This window comes from Ornithorhynchus anatinus, chromosome 8, assembly GCF_004115215.2.
Source record: "Ornithorhynchus anatinus isolate Pmale09 chromosome 8, mOrnAna1.pri.v4, whole genome shotgun sequence".
NCBI classification, from domain to species: Eukaryota; Metazoa; Chordata; class Mammalia; order Monotremata; family Ornithorhynchidae; genus Ornithorhynchus; species Ornithorhynchus anatinus.
In genome coordinates, this window is record NC_041735.1 from 1,729,569 (window position 1) to 1,746,693 (window position 17,125).

Here is a 17,125-nt window from a genome sequence, read left to right on the forward strand (position 1 = left end):
GGTGGGTGGGGGCAGAGAGAAGGGGCGGGGCCTCCTCCGGGCCCAGGAGCGCCGATTGGTCGGGGGCGGGGCTCCCATCGGAGACCGGGGCGCCGATTGGTCCGGGAATGAGGGCGGGGCTTGGGGAGGGCGGCAGAGAGAAGGGGCGGGGCCTCCTCCGGGCCCAGGAGCGCTGATTGGTCGGGGGCGGGGCTCCCAGCGGGGACCGGGGGCGCCGATTGGTCGGGGAGCGAGGGGGCGGGGCGGGGAGAGGTAGGGGCGGGGCCTCGCTCCGTGGCCAGGAGCGCCCATTGGTCGGGAGGATGGGGGCCGGGCTTGGAGGGGGGCAGAGAGAAGGGGCGGGGCCTCGCTCGATAACCAGGAGCGCGGATTGGTAGGTTGGATGGGGGCGGGGCTTGGTGGGGGTAGTAGAAGGAGGGGGCGGAGCCTCGCTCGGTGAACAGGAGCGCTGATTGGTCAGGGGCGGGATAGGGGGTGGGGCTTGGTGGTAGAGGGAGGGGGCGGGGCTCCGCTCAGTGGTCATTAAGAATAATAATAATGTTGGTATTTGTGAAGCGCTTACTCTGTGCAGAGCACTGTTCTAAGCGCTGGGGGTGATGCAGGGTCATCAGGTGGTCCCACGGGAGGCTCCCAGTCTTCATCCCCATTTTACAGATGAGGTCACTGAGGCCCAGAGAAGGGAAGTGACTTGTCCAAAGTCACCCAGCCGGCAAGCGGCAGAGACGGGATTAGAACCCACGACCTCTGACTCCCAAGCTCGTGCTCGTTCCACTGAGCCAGGCGGCTTCCCTGTGGAAGCGTAAATATCATAATTATTATTATTATTAGTGGTAGTGATTATTATTAGAGATATTAGAGAAGCCGCGTGGCTCAGTGGAACGAGCACGGGCTTGGGAGTCAGAGGTCATGAGTTTGAATCCCAGCTCTGCCGCTTGTCGGCTGGGTGACTGTGGGCAAGTCACCTCACTTCTCTGGGCCTCAGTGACCTCATCTGTAAAATGGGGATGAAGACTGGGAGCCCCCCGTGGGACATCCTGATTCCCCTGCGTCTCCCCCAGCGCTTAGAACAGTGCTCGGCACATAGTAAGCGCTTAACAAATACCATATTATTATTATTATTATTATTATATGGATCTCAAACATTCTGGTACCTAGAGACCCCACGGTCTCTTGATTTATCGACTCTCCCGCTCCATTCTGCCAATAACTAGATTGGAAGTGAAAACTGGGATTAAATTTGAAGGGAACTGCTTGCGGCTCATGTGGGACAACCCGATTACCTTCTATCTACCCCAGCGCTTAGAACAATGCTTGGCACACAGGAAGCGCTCAACAAATACCATCATTATTATTATATTTGTTCATTCAATCGCATTTAATCGAGCGCTTCCTGTGTGAAGAGCCCTGTACTAAGCGCTTGGAAAGGACAGTTCGGCAACAGATAGAGACAATCATTCATTCATTCATTTAATAATATTTATGGAGCGCTTACTATGTGCCGAGCACTGGACTAAGCGCTTGGAAGGGACATTCATTCATTCAATAGCATTTATGGAGCACTTACTATTATTATTATTATAATGTTGGTATTTGTTAAGCGCTTACTATGAGCAAAGCACTGTTCTAAGCGCTGGGGAAGATACAAGGTCATCAGGTTGTCCTACGTGAGGCTCACAGTCTTAATCCCCATTTTACAGATGAGGTCACTGAGGTACAGAGAAGTTAAGTGACTTGCCCACAGTCACACAGCTGACAGTGCTTGTCTGTTCCCCACAAGATTGTAAATTCCTGGAAGGCCGGTATCATATCTTTTAATTTTAATTTTAGAGAAGCAGCGTGGCTCAGTGGAAAGAGCCCGGGCTTTGGAGTCAGAGGTCATGGGTTTGAATCCCGCTTGGCCACTTGTTAGCTCTGTGACTTTGGGCAAGTCACTTAACTTCTCGGTGCCTCAGTGACCTCATCTGTAAAGTGATTAAGATTAAGACTGTGAGCCCCACGTGGGACAACCTGATTCCCCTGTGTCTACTCCAGTGCTTAGAACAGTGCTCAGCACATAGTAAGTGCTTAACCAATACCAACATTATTATTATCATTGTTATTTTACTCTCCCTCATGTTTGGTACAGTGCTCTGCACATAGTAGACGCTCTCTAAATATTATTAATTGATTGATTGACGGGCAGAAACTAGGGAGGATATGCGAGGCAGAAGCAGCTAGGCATAGGGGACAGAGCATGGGCCTGGGAGTCAATAGGTCCTGGGTTCTAATCCCAGCTCTGCACCTGTCTGCTGTGTAATCTCGGGCAAGTCACTTCACTGCATCTGTGCCTCAGTTGCCTCATCTGTAAAATGGGGATTGAGACTGCGAGCCCCACATGGGACAAGGGACTGTGTCCAACCCATCCACCCCAGCGCTTAGTACAGTGGCCGGCACATAGTAAGCGCTTAACAAATACCATAATTGTTGTTATTACTGGGTGACCGGCTGGGGCCTGGAGGGGAGAGGAGACATGGAAGTACAGCTTCCTTGTGGCCTCGACGGGCAAGGACCTACTTAGCGCATCAGGCCTCAGCCGCGTCAGGGTCTGTCTTGGCCCAGTTAATAATGGTGGTATTTGTTAAGCGCTTACTATGTGCAAAGCACTGTTCTAAGCGCCGGGCGGAGGGGGGATACAAGGTGATCAGGTTGTCCCTCGTGGAGCTCACGGGTTTTCATCCCCATTTTACAGATGAGGGAACTGAGGCACAGAGGAGTGAAGTGACTCGCCCAAAGTCACACAGCTGGCAAGCGGCAGGTCCGGGATTCGAACCCATGACCTCTGACTCCCAAGCCCGGGCTCTTTCCACTGAGCCTCGCTGCTTCTCATCCAATCATATTTATTGAGAGCTTACGGTGTGCAGAGCACTGTATTAAGTGCTTGGGACAGTATAACAATAAACAGATATATAACATCATTAACAAAATAAATAGAGTAATAAATAATATATACAAATATGCACAGTGCTGAGGGGAGGGGAAGGGGGAAGAGCGGAGGGTGGGAGAAGGGGGAAATGGGGAGGGGAGGAGGAGCAGAGGGAAAGGGGAGGCTAGTGTTTATGGTTTGCAGAGCACTGTAATAATAATGTTGGTGTTTGTTAAGCGTTTACTATGTGCAGAGCACTGTTCTAAGCGCTGGGGTAGAGACAGGGTCATCAGGTTGTCCCACGTGAGGCTCACAGTCTGAATCCCCATTTTACAGATGAGGGAACTGAGGCCCAGAGAAGTGAAGTGACTCGCCCACAGTCACACAGCTGACGAGTGGCAGAGCCGGGAGTCAAACCCATGACCTCTGACTCCGAAGCCCAGGCTCTTTCCACTGAACCACACTGCTTCCCCAGTACTAACTGTACTCAGTGTTTTGGAGAGTACAATATGGTAGAGTTGGTAGACATGATCCCTGCTCACAAGGAACCTACCGTCTGGGCCGGACTCTGTCCAAACTGATTAGAACTTCTCTGTGCCTCAGTTCCCTCATCTGTAAAATGGGGATTAATAATAATAATAATAATGTTGGCATTTGTTAAGCACTTACTATGTGCCGAGCACTGTTCTAAGCGCTGCGGGAGATACAGGGTCATCAGGTTGTCCCACGGGAGGCTCACAGTCTTCATCCCCATTTTACAGATGAGGGAACTGAGGCACCGAGAAGTTAAGTGACTTGCCCAAAGTCACACAGCTGACGAGTGGCCGAGCCGGGATTCGAACCCATGACCTCTGACTCTGGATTAAGACTGTGAGCCTCCCGTGGGACAACCTGATGACCCCGTATCTCCCCCAGTGCTCAGAACAGTGCTCTGCCCATAGTAAGTGTTTAACAAATACCAACATTGTTATTATCCCCGGGCTTAGTAATAATAATATTAATAATAATAATGGTGCCGACTTGTTCATCCCAAGCGCTTAGTACAGTGCTCTGCACATAGTAAGCGCTCAATAAATACTATTGAATGAATGAATGAATGAATAATGGTACTTGTTAAGCGCTAGAGTGGATGCAAGCAGATCGGGTTGGACACAGTCCCTGTCCCACATGGGGTTCACACTCTTAATCCCCATTTTACAGCTGAGGTAATTGAGTCGCAGGGAAGAGAAGGGACTTTCCCCGTGGTCACACAACCGACAAGTAGCCAAGCTAAGTCCCCCTGACTTCCAGGCCCATACTCTATCCACTGGGCCACACTGCTTTTTCGTACAGTTCTGTCACTTAACTTCTCTGGGCCTCAGTTACTCATCTGTAAAATGGGGATTAAAACTGTGAGCCCCACGTGGGACAATCTGATCACCCTGTATCCCCCCCAGCGCTTAGAACAGTGCTTTGCACATAGTAAGCGCTTAACAAATACAAATACCACATAGTAGGAGCTTAAGAAATGCCTAACTACAACCTTTTTTATGCCCTCATCAGCTCCAGGAGGAAAGAGCACGCAAGGGGCCGGCAGGGAAGCTGGGGAAGGAGAAGGGGTGTAACTCTTGATTCTATTTATGGTGATGATGTTGTCTTGCTTTTGTCCATCTGTCTCCCCCGATTAGACTGTGAGCCCGTCAGTGGGCAGGGATGGTCTCTATCTGGTGCCGAATTGTATATTCCAAGCGCTTAGTACAGTGCTCTGCACATAGTAAGCGCTCAATAAATACTACTGCATGCATGAATGAATGAACTCTTGCCTCTCCTGCCCCTGACTCCTTGCCCACATCCTTCCTCCTTCATATCCTGCAGACCACCACCCTCCCCACCTTCCAAACTCTCCTAAAATCACATCTCCTCCACGAGGACTTTCCCCCACTATGTCCTCAGTTCACCTTCCCTTCTGAATTAACTATGCACTTGACCGAGAATCTCTTAAGCACTCTGCTACTCACTCCAGCACCACTGCACTTACATAAACATCCTTATATGCTACTATTTCCCCTATCTGTAATTTATTTACATATGACTTAAACTCCTTATAGGCAGAGATCACATCTACCAATTCCGTTATATTGTTCTTTCCTAAGCATTTTGTGCAGTTCTCTGCCCACAGTAAGCACTCGACAAAGATCATTGATTGATTAATCGAAAGAGATGGGAAAGGAATGAAAGGGATTTTTTTTTTTCCCCCTCTATAAATTCTTGTAAAGATTTCTCCTTTGTTTTCTGGATAGAGAATCCCGGACCTGGAAGACATATCTTCTATAGAGAATAATAATAATAATGATGATGGAATTTGTTAAGCGCTTACTATGTGCCAGGCGCTGTTCTAAGCGCTGGGGTAGATACAAGGTCATCCGGTTGTCCCATGTGGGCCTCACATCTTCATCCCCATTTTCCAGATGAGGGAACTGAGGCACAGAGAAGCTAAGTGACTTGTCCAAGGTCACACAGGGGACAAGTGGCAGGGGTGGGATTAGAACCCATGTCCTCTGACTCCCAAGCCCCGGCTCTTTGTACATTTCGGTCCCATATGAAGTGCACAATCTCCTATAGCGATCTATTTTTATGTCTGCATCTCCCGTTAGAATGAAAGCTTCCTGTGGGAAGGGATCACCTTTTGTGCTACTGATATACTTTTTGAAGTGCTTAATACAGTAGATGGCCTCCCTAATTACTTTTTACACTACTCTCTCTGTTCCCTTTGGAGGAATATCTATAATACTTGTTAAGCGCTTGGATAGGTCCCCCAAAAAACCAAACCAAAAATCGTCTCACATGGGGCTCTCAGCCTAAAGAAGCGTATCTACCGCTCCTATCATGAAACCTTGTCAAATCTCTATGTCCTGACAAAGATTCCAGCTTTCCAAGGGAGGGAGGTTTCTGGAAGTTCAAAATGGGAGGTTCCTGGGAGTTAATGTTGGTATTTGTTAAGCGCTTACTATGTGCAGAGCACTGTTCTAAGCGCTGGGGTAGACACAGGGGAATCAGGTTGTCCCACATGGGGCTCACAGTCTTCATCCCCATTTTACAGATGAGGGAACTGAGGCACAAAATGCGACGGAGTTCAAAATGCGACGGAGGGCCACTGAGTTCTATCAAATCTTGGCACAGGGGAATGGTAAATTCCGACTCTGCCCCTTGTCAGCTGTGCGACTGTGGGCAAGTCACTTCACTTCTCTGTGCCTCAGTTCCCTCATCTGGAAAATGGGGGTGAAGACTGTGAGCCTCACGTGGGACAACCTCATTCCCCTGCATCTACCCCAGCGCTTAGAACAGTGCTCTGCACGTAGTAAGCGCTTAACAAATCCCAACACTATTATTATTATTATTGTTATTATTATTAAATTGGGGTGCATGCCCCAGGGATAAGAAGTTAGAGCCAGGTCATTGGAGGTATTGAGGAATTTTGAGAAAACACCGCTGGATTGGGTGAATAATAGTTTATTATTATTATTATCAAGGGCCGTCGAGTAGTTTCCCATTCATAGAGACTCTGTGGATACATCTGGGGCTTTCCAAAAGATCAGGGAGGTAATTGTGTCATATGTTAGGAGAAGACAAAATAAAAGGCAAAAGATGAGGCCCCTTGCCGTGCCATTGCGTTCGCAATGCCGTGACTCGGATTCGAACCGAGGTTGCTGCGGCCACAACGCAGAGTACTAACCACTATACGATCACGGCGAGCTACCGGGGCTGTGCGAAGCCGCCCCGCCACGAGCGCTCTTCTCTGTCTCTAGCCCCTCCTCATTGGTTGGTCGGCGCTGTGGCCTGATCCTGCTCCGCCTATAGGCGGGGTTTCTGGTGACGTCATTCCGTCAGTCACCGCCGGGGGGGGGGGGCGAAGGCGCGCGCGGCGGGGGGGAGGAGCGCGCGCGGCGGGGGGGAGGAGCGCGCGCTTCTAGTGGCGCAGGCGCAGTGTCTGCTAGGCCTGGGCTAAGCAGAGTTGTTGTGGATCTATGTCTCCTTTCCTTTCCTTTCCTTTCCTTTCCTTTCCTTTCCTTTCCTTTCCTTTCCTTTCCTTTCCTTTCCTTTCCTTTCCTTTCCTTTCCTTTCCTTTCCTTTCCTTTCTCCTTTCCTTTCTTTCCTCTGCTAAGCAAAGTCGTTGTGGATCTATTTAATTCATTCATTCATTCATCATCCATTCATTCATTCGTATTAATTGAGCCCTTACTGTGTGCAGGGCACTGTACTAAGCGCTAGGAATGGACAATTCCACAACAGAGAGAGACCATCCCTGCCCCATAACGGGCTCACAGTCTAAACGGGGTTGACAGCAAAGCAAAACGGAACAAAACAAAGTAGTCTGGTGTAGATAGCATCAAGATCCATAATAATAATAATGTTGGTATTTGTTAAGCGCTTACTATGTGCAGAACACTGTTCTAAGCGCTGGGGGAGATACAGGGTCATTAGGTTGTCCCATGTGAGGCTCACAGTTAATCCCCATTTTACAGGTGAGGTAATAATAATAATGTTGGTATTTGTTAAGCGCTTACTATGTGCAGAACACTGTTCTAAGTGCTGGGGTAGATACAGGGTCATCAGGTTGTCCAGTGTGAGGCTCACAGTTAATCCCCATTTTACAGATGAGGTAACTGAGGCCCAGAGAAGTTAAGTGACTTGCCCACAGTTACACAGCTGACAAGTGGCAGAGTGGGTATTCGAACCCAGACCTCTGACTCCCAATCATAGAGATGCACATATCATTACAAAATAAATAGAGTAATCAAAAATATATACAAATATGTACAGTGCTGTGGAGAGGGGAAGGGAGAAGAGCGAAGAGAGGGAGAAGGGGGAATGAGGAGGGGAGGAGGGGCAGAGGGAAAGGGGGGCTTAGTCTGGGAAGGCCTCTTGGAGGAGGTGAGCTGTCAGTAGGGCTTTGAAAAGGGGGAGAGAGTTAATTTGGCGGATGTGATCTATTTATTATTTATTAATCGCATTTATTGAGTGTTTACTGTGTGCAAAGAACTGTACTAAGCGCTTGGGAGAGTACAATATACCATCAAAGACATTCCCTGTCCACAATGAGCTCATAGTGTAGAGGGGGAGACAGGCATTAATATAATAACAATAATTATTATTATGGCATTTGTTAAGCGCTTACCACGGGCCAAGCACTGTTCTAAGCGCTGGGGTAGATACAAGGTAATCAGGTTGTCCCATGTGGGGCTCACAGTCCTCATCCCCATTTTACAAATGAGGGAATAATAATAATAATAATAATGTTGGTATTAAGTACTTGCTATGTGCAGAGCACTGTTCTAAGTGCTGGGGTAGCTACAGGGTAATCAGGTTGTCTCACGTGAGGCTCACAGTCTTCATCCCCATTTGACAGAGGAGGTCACTGAGGCACCAAGTTAAGTGATTTGCCCAAGGTCACCCAGCAGACAAGTGGCAGAGGGGGATTAGAACCCACGACCTCTGACTCCCAAGCCTGGGCTCTTTCCGCTAATCCATATACATAAATATATCCCGGCTCCGCCACTTGCCAGCTGTGTGACTTTAGGCAAGTCACTTAACTTCTCTGTGCCTCCGTTACCTCATCTGTCAAATGGGGATGAAGACCGGGAGCCCCACGTGGGACAATCTGATCACCTTGTATCCCCCAGCGCTTAGAACAGTGTTTGGCACATAGTAAGCGCTTAACAAATGCCACCATTCATTTTATTTTTATAGGTAAATAAATGAACAAATAAATAGCCTCGCCTTACCCAGTGAAGTCTCTCGGCCGCAGCTGTGTCCCGCTTGCATCCCGCCGTTTAGTAATTATGGTACTTGCTCAGCGCTTATCAGGTGCCAGGCACTGTACTAAACGCTGGGGTGGATACAATCAAATGGGGTTGGATACAGTCCCGGTCCCACTTGGGGCTGACAGTCTCGTTTGGAAGGAGCTTCCCCCGGGGCCTGGAGCCTGGAAAATTGAGGACGGGACACAGGGGAGTCCAAAAAATACAGCACACGAATGAGCTCCTCGTGGGCAGGGGAACGTTCAGTTCCTTCATTCAGTAGTATTTATTGAGCGCTTACTAGGTGCAGAGCACTGTACTAAGCGCTTGGAATGAACAAGTCGGCAACAGATAGAGACAGTCTGCTTGTTGTCAGATTGTACTCTCCGAAGGCTTAGGACAGGGCTTCGCACCTGGAAAGCGCTCCATCAATAGGATGGAATAAATGAACAAACTACCAAGCTCCCTTCGGGCTGCTATTTCTGAGTAAAATCTGAGTAAAATTGTTGGTGGGTGCACGCGTGCTCCCCTACTATAATAACTCTCCAACTGTAATAATCATAATAATGGTATTTGTTAATCAGCGCTTAGAACGGTGCTTGGCGCCTAGTAAGGGCTTGGCTAATATTATTATTAAGCATTCGTTCATTCGATCGTATTCAATTGAGCGCTTCCCGGGCGCCGAGCACCGTACTGAGCACTTCGTCCATTCATTTAATCGTATTTATTGAGCGCTCACTGGGTGCAGAGCCCTGAACTAAGCGCTTGGAAAGTACAATTCGGCCCCAACGGGCTCCAGGCCCCGAAGGGGGGAAGACAGACCCCCCCCCCCCAAACAAATAAAGGGGCATCAATAGGGCGCTTACTACGTGCAGACGCTATACTAAGCGCTCGGAGGGGATAGTTGGGGGGGGGGGCATCTCAAAGCCAGCGGCAAGGGGAGAGATGGGGGGGGGGGGCTCGACAGGTGGTGGGGCTTTGGGGTGTCCTGGAGGGGTAAAAAGGAAAGCCCCTTGCCGTGCCATTGCGATCGCAATGCCGTGACTCGGATTCGAACCGAGGTTGCTGCGGCCACAACGCAGAGTACTAACCACTATACGATCACGGCGAGCTACCGGGGCGCTGCTGGCCGCCCGCCGCCGCACGCCCTTTCTTCTCTGCTGCCGGACCTGACCCCCCCCCCCCCCCCCCCCGACCCCGACCCCGACCCCGACCCCGACCCCGCCCACCTTCGCGCCCTCGGCCCACGTTACACCCTCGGCCTGGCCGGCCTCCCTTCCTCCTTTCCTCCCTCCCTTCCTCCCTTCCTTCCTTCCTTCCTTCCTTCCTTCCTTCCTTCCTTCCTTCCTTCCTTCCTTCCTCCCTCCCTCCCTTCCTTCCTTCCTTCCTTCCTTCCTTCCTTCCTTCCTTCCCTCCTTCTTTCCTTCCTCCCTCCCTCCATCCGTTCATTCATTCATTCGTCCGTTCGTCCATCCGTTCATTCATACTTTCATTCATTCGTCCATTCATTCATTCATCCATCCGGCCATTAATTCATCCATCCATCCATTCGTCCATCCATTCATTCGTCCATTCATTCATTCATCCATCCGTCCGTCCATCCATTCGTCCATCCATTCATCCCTTCGTTTATTCACTCATTCGTCCACTCATTCATTCATTCATCCGTCCGTCCATCCATCCATCCATCCATCCGTGCATTCATTCAGCCATTCGTCCATCCATTCATCCCTTCGTTCATTCATTCATTCATTCGTCCACTCATTCATCCATCCATCCATCCAATCGCGCATTCATTCATTCATTCGTCCATCCATTCATCCCTTCGTTCATTCATTCATTCGTCCATTCATTCATTCACCGTCCATCCATCCGTGCATTCATTCATTCATTCGCCCATCCATTCATCCCTTCGTTCATTCATCCATCCGTCCATCCATCCATCCATCCATCCATCCATCCATCCATCCATCCATCCATCCATCCATCCATCCATCCATCCATCCATCCATCTGTCTCCCCCGATTAGACTGTGAGCCCATCATTAGGTAGGGATTGTCTCTATCTGTTGCCCAGTTGTCCATTCCAAGCTCTTAGTACAGTGCTCTGCACATGGTAAGCACTCAAAAGATACTATTGACTGACTGAATGAATGAATCCATTCGTTCATCCATTCATTCATTCGTCAATTCATTCATCCGTCCATTCACCCATTCGTTCGTCCATTCATTCATCCATTCCTTCCTTCATTCATTCATTCGTCAGTTCATTCATTCATTCATTTGTCCATCCATTCATCCATTCATTCGTCCATTCATTCATTCTTATTGAGCACTTACTGTGTGCCGAGCACTGTACTCAGCGCTTGGAATGTAATAATAATGTTGGTATTTGTTAAGCGCTTACTGTGTGCAGAACACTGTTCTAAGCGCTGGGGGAGATACAGGGTCATCAGGTTGTCCCATGTGAGGTTCACAGTCTTAATCCCCATTTTACAGATGAGGAAACTGAGGCACAGTTCAGCAACAGATAGAGACCTTCCCGGCCCAACAACAGGCTCCACAGTCTAAAAGGGGGAGACAGCAAGACAAGTAATATGAATAACTATGCTATTTGTTAAGCGCTTACAGTGTGCCAAGCACTGTTCTGAGCGCTGGGGAGATAAGAAGGTAATCGGGTTGTCCCACGTGGGGCTCACAGTCTTAATCCCCATTTTCCAGATGAGGTCACTGAGGCCCAGAGAAGTGAAGTGATGTGCCCAAAGCAATACAGCTGAAAAGTGGCAGAACGGGATTAGAACCCACGACCTCTGACTCCCAAGCCCGGGCTCTTTCCACTGAGCAACCCAGTCTCAACTCATCCGTTCAATCGTCTTTATTGAGCGCTTACTGTGTAGGGAGCATTGTACTAAGAGATCCAGAGAGTACATGAAAATAAACAGACACATTCCCTGCCCGCGACGAGTTTACAGTCAGGAGGGGGAGACGGATATCGATATAAATAAATACGTGTGACCTTGGGCAAATCACCGCAGTCCACGAAGCAGCGTGGCTTAGAGGAAAGAGCCCAGGCCTGGGAGTCAGAGGTCATGGATTCTAATCTCGCCTCCACCACTTGTCTGCTGTGTGACCTTGGGTAAGTCACTTCACGTCTCTGTACCTCAGTTGTCTCATCTGTGAAATGGGGATTAAGACTGTGAGCCCCTCGCTTCTCTGGGCCTCGGTTGCCTCATCTGTAAAATGGGGATTAAGATTGTGAGCCCCATGTGGGACAACCTGATTACCTTGTATCTACCCTAATGCTTAGAACAGTGCTTGGCACATAGTAAGCCCTTGACAAATATCAGAGTTATTGCTGTTGTCATTTTCATTCAATCGTATTTATTGAGCAATTACTGCGTACAGAGCACTGTACTAAGCGCTTGGAAAGTACAGTTCAGCAACAACGAGAGACAATCGCTACCCAACATCGGGCTCACAGTGTAGCAGATGATCGTTTAAATTCTCTGGGCCTCAGTTACCTCATCTGTAAAATGGGGATTGAGACGGGGAGCCGAAAGTTGGGGAGGGACGGTGTCCAAACCGATTCCGTAATATCCACCCCAGCCCTTTAGTACAGTGCCCGGCACAAAGTAAGCACCTAATAAATATTATTATTATTTGTTTGTATCCACCCCAGCGCTTAGTGCAGTGGCTGGCACATAGTATTCATTCGTTCATTGTATTTATTGAGCGCTTACTGTGTGTAAAGCAGTATACTAAGTGCTTGGGAGAGTACAACATAACAACAGATATATTCCTGTCCACACTGAGTCTAGAGGGGAGACAGACTTTGATATAAATAAGCAAATAAATTTGCTGTGGGGATGGGAGGGAGGATGAATGAAGGAGCAAGTCAGAGCGGTGCAGAAGGGAGTGGGAGAAGAGGAGAGGAGGGTTTAGTCAGGGACGGCTTCTTGGAGGAGATGTACTTTCAATAAGGCTTTGAAGTGAGGGAGAGCAATTATTCAGTGCTCAATTATTCAATTCAAATGCAATTTTCTGTCTGATATGAGGAGAGAAGGCCTTCCAGGCCTTAATAAATACTATCATTATTATTATTGTTCCCCCAGTGCTTAGAACAGTGCTTGGCATCTAGTAAGCCCTTAACAAGTACCCTAATTAGTATTATTTTATGTACAAAAGGGCTGGGAGGGGGGAATGAATAAAAGGCCTTAATAAAAATTATTATTGTTGTTCCCCCAGTGTTTGGAGCAGGGCTTGGCACCTAGTAAACCCTTAACAAGTTACCCTAATTAGTATTATTATATGTATATGTACCTAAGGGCTGGAGGGGGTGATGAATAAAAGGGGCAAGTCAGGGCGAGGCAGAAGGGAGCCCCTTTGGACGGGGCTTGTTTAATGTCTCTCCCCTCATCTTCCCCGACTTGTCCCGTTTTCTGTAAATGGAGCGGGTCCAAACAGTACCCGGCACACAGAAAGCGCTCAATAAATACGACTGAATGAATCTTCCTTTCCTGAGCGCAGGGAGAACAATCAGCCTTAGCTGAGGCCTGCTTTACGTCAGACCCCCTCCTCAGAAAGGATCTCCCTCCCCTCAGCGGAGGATCATCATCATCAGGGGTATTTACTGAGCGCTTATTGTGCTCAGAGCACTATACTAAGCGTTGCCCAAAACGATCTTCAAGTCCCGAGGAGGCGACAGACATTAATAGGAATAAATACTTTATACTAAATATTGTATAGGTAGGTGCATAAAATGGGTGGAGCGGCCAAGGCTGGACTGAAAATTCTATTAGGGCAGGAAATGCTTCCGCTCATTATGAAGTATTGTACTCTCCCAAGGGTTTATTCAATAGTATTTATTGAGCGTTTACTATGTGCAGAGCACTGTACTAAGCGCTTTAGTACAGTGCTCTGTGCACAGTAAGTGCTCGATAGAGGCCACTGATTGATTGATTGACTGATTGATGGATCAAACCGGCTCGGAACGTCACCATTCCCGCCAGATGGTAAACTCGTTGCCAAATCTGTTGTATTGAACTCTCCCAAGCACTTAATACAGTGCTCTGCACACATTAAGCGCTCAGTAAATACGACTGATTGATTCCCGCCCTCGGAGCCCTTCCTTCTCCCTCTTCCCCCTCCCCAAACTGAGAGGCGACTCCTCCTCTCTCCTTCCCCGATGCCGGTGTCTGTTTATTGTTGTATCGTACTCTCCCGACCGCTCAGTCCAGTGCTCTGCATTCATTCATTCAATCGTATTTATTGAGCGCTCACTGTGGGCAGAGCACTGGACTAAGCGCTTGGAAAGGACAATTCGTCAAGAGATAGAGACCATCGCTACCCAACAACGGGCTCACAGTCTAGACGACAAAACAAAACAAATAGGCAGACATCCTTCCCCGGATTGACGTGTCTGTTTATTGTTAAATTCGATTATCCCAAGCGCTCAGTACAGTACTCTGCACATAGTAAACGCTCAATAAATACGATTGATTGAATGAATACTCTGCACACAACCAGCGCTCAATAAATAGGACTGAAAGAATGAATTAGTCCTGGGAATTCCCTTCCTCGTCCTCTCGTCCCCCCTTCCCCGGAATGACGTGTCTGTTTATTGTTATGTTCTATTATCCCAAGCGCTCAGTACAGTACTCTGCACATAGTAAGCGCTCAATAAATACGATTGAATGAATGAATATTCTGCACACAAGCCTTCAATAAATAGGACTGAAATAATAATAATAATAATGATGGCATTTGTTAGGCCCTTACTATGTACCGAGCACTGTTCTAAGCGCTGGGGAGGATACAAAGGTGAGCAGGTTGTCCCACGTGGGGCTCCCAGTCATTCATTCAATAGTATTTATTGAGCGCTTACTATGTGCAGAGCACTGTACTAAGCGCTTGGAATGAACAAGTCGGCAACAGATAGAGACAGTCCCTGCCGTTTGACGGGTTTACAGTCTAATCGGGGGAGGCAACCCCCGATTATCGTCTTCACCCCCCTTTTACAGTTGAGGTCACTGAGGCCCAGAGAAGTGAAATGACTCGTCCAAGGTCACACAGCTGACACTAATAATGCTGGTATTTGTTAAGCGCTTACTATGTGCAGAGCACTGTTCTAAGCGGCACAGCTGAAAGAATTAGCCGGGGAATCCCTCCCTCGTCCTCCTCCTTCCCCAGCTTGACGTGTCCGTTTACTGTTAAACCGCATTAGCCCAAGCGCTCAGTACGGTGCTTTGCACACAGCCAGCGCTCAAAAAATACGAGCGAATGGGTGGAGGAGGTATTTTCATGTTGATTTTCTTTCCAGCAGTTGGAAAATTATCGGAAGGGCGAAGGGGGGGGGGGGGAGGGTGAGCAGGTGGGAAGAGGAGGCCTGCAGAGGAGTTTTGTGGCGCCGCCCCAGTAGCTCGCCGTGATCGTATAGTGGTTAGTACTCTGCGTTGTGGCCGCAGCAACCTCGGTTCGAATCCGAGTCACGGCATTGCGATCGCAATGGCACGGCAAGGGGTGAGCCCTCTTTTCTTTTTCCTCCTTGGCCCTCCCTTCAAAAGTTAGCCCTCCTTTATAAGAATGATAGTTGTTAAGCGCTGACTATGTGCTAAGCGCTGGGGGGGGGGGGTAGATAAAGCAGCGTGGCTCAGTGGAAAGAGCCCTGGCCGGGGAGTCAATAAATACTATTGAATGAATTGAATGAGTCAGAGGGCATGGGTTCAAATCCCGGCTCCGCCACTTAGCTCTGTGACTTTGGCCAAGTTCATTCAATAGTATTTTCATTCAGTAGTATTTAGTGAGCGCTTACTATGTGCAGAGCACTGGACTGAGCGCTTGGATAGAGACAGTCCCTGCCCTTTGACGGGCTCACAGTCTAATGGGTCACTTCAGGGCCTCAATTACCTCATCTGTAAAAATGGGGGTGAAGACTGGAAGCCCCACGTGGGACAACCTGATGGCCTTGTATCCTCCCCCAGCGCTTAGAACAGTGCTTGGCACATAGTAAGCGCTTAACAAATGCTATCGTTATTTTGAAGCAGCGTGGCTCCGCGGAAAGAGACCGCGCTTGGAAGTCAGAGGTCATGGGTGTGTGACTGGGGGCAAGTCACTTCACTTCTCTGGGCCTCAGTTCCCTCATCTGTAAAATGGGGATGAAGACTGGGAGCCTCACGTGGGACAACCTGATAATCCTGTAATAATAATAATAATGTTGGTATTTGTTATGTGCAGAGCACTGTTCTAAGCAGTGGGGTAGATACAGGGTGATCAGGTTGTCCCACGTGAGGCTCACAGTTAATCCCCATTTTTCAGACGAGGTAACTGAGGCCCAGAGAAGTGAAGTGACTTGCCCACAGTCACACAGCTGACACGTGGCAGAGCCGGGAGTCGAACCCATGACCTCTGACGCCCAGGCTCTTTCCACTGAGCCACACTTCTACCCCAGCACTCAGAACAGTGCTCTGCACATAGTAAGCGCTTAACAAATGCCAACATTATTATTATTATTACAAGGTCGTCAGATTGTCTCACGTAGAGCTCACAGTCTTCATCCCCATTTTCCAGATGAGGTCACTGAGGCACAGAGAAGTGAGGTGACTTGCCCAAGGTCACACAGCTGTAAGCCAAGCTACTTCTCTATCATTTATCAAAGAATGTCATATAATATACATATAGAATATGTATAGAATGTCATGTGTGTTATTATTATTAAACAGTGCTCTGCACATATTAAGCACTCAATAAATACTACTGAGAAGCAGCACGGCTCGAGTTTGGCAACAGATAGAGACAATCTCCACCCAACAACGGGCTCACTGTCTTTAAGCACTTACTATGTGCAGAGCACTGTACTGAGCGCTTGGGAAAGTACAATACAAAAATAAATAGTGACAATCCCTGCCCACAATGAGCTCAGTCTAGATTATTATTGCATTATTAATCTTGTTAATAATAATAATAGTAAGCTCTACCAACTAAGCATAGCTAATCCACTAAGGATTGGATTGAACACGGGACTGGGAGTCAGAAGGTCCTGGGTTCTAATCCCGTCTCTGCCACATGTCTGCTGTGTGACCTTGGGCAAGTCATTTCACTTCCTGGGGCCTCAGTTCCCTCAACTGTAAAATGGGGATAAGAATGTGAGTCCCATTCATTTATTCATTCAATAGCATTTATTGAGCGCTTTCTATGTGCAGAGCACTGTACTAAACGCTTGGAATGTGGGTCAGGGACTGTGTCCCACCTGATTAGCTTCTATATACCCCAGCGCTTAGAACAGTGCTTGGTACATAGTAAGCGCTTTACAGGTACCATAATAATAATAAGCATATAATATTGTGGTACCTGTTAAGTGCTTACTGTATAGTAATGGCCTAGTGGATAAAGCATGGGCCTGGGAGTCAGAGGTCATGGGTTCTAATCCTGGCTTCACTGCTTGTCAGCTG

The 17,125-nt window shown here is 48.4% G+C and overlaps 3 non-coding genes across 3 annotated transcripts; 1 reads left to right on the plus strand and 2 right to left on the minus strand.

The window, feature by feature from the left end:
• Positions 1-6,559: 6,559 nt before the first annotated feature.
• On the minus strand, positions 6,560-6,631 carry TRNAH-GUG. The gene has a single exon. It is a non-coding gene; the product is annotated as a tRNA-His (tRNA).
• A 3,084-nt stretch (positions 6,632-9,715) lies between these two features.
• TRNAH-GUG lies at positions 9,716-9,787 on the minus strand. The gene has a single exon. It is a non-coding gene; the product is annotated as a tRNA-His (tRNA).
• Positions 9,788-15,099: 5,312 nt separating this feature from the next.
• TRNAH-GUG lies at positions 15,100-15,171 on the plus strand. Its single transcript has one exon. It is a non-coding gene; the product is annotated as a tRNA-His (tRNA).
• The last annotated feature ends 1,954 nt before the right edge of the window (positions 15,172-17,125 follow it).